The following is a 208-nucleotide window of genomic DNA, read 5'->3' as shown; positions in this document are numbered from 1 at the left end:
TTTTTTCTTTTTGCTTATGTGGTGCTGAGGAATCGAACCCAGGGCCTTGAGCATGCAAGGCAAGCGCTCTACCACTGAGCCACCTTCCCAGCCCTATACTCCTGTTTTTGAGCCAGACTCAAACCTCAAACCATGATCTTCCTGTGTTTGCCCCCACCGCCCCCGAGTAGCTAGAATTATAGGTATATACAATACTCAGTCCTCATCA

This window comes from Dipodomys ordii, unplaced genomic scaffold (genome assembly GCF_000151885.1).
Source record: "Dipodomys ordii isolate 6190 unplaced genomic scaffold, Dord_2.0 Scaffold2, whole genome shotgun sequence".
NCBI classification, from domain to species: Eukaryota; Metazoa; Chordata; class Mammalia; order Rodentia; family Heteromyidae; genus Dipodomys; species Dipodomys ordii.
The sequence above is the reverse complement of the archived record's forward strand: the minus strand, read 5'-3'. Positions refer to the sequence as shown.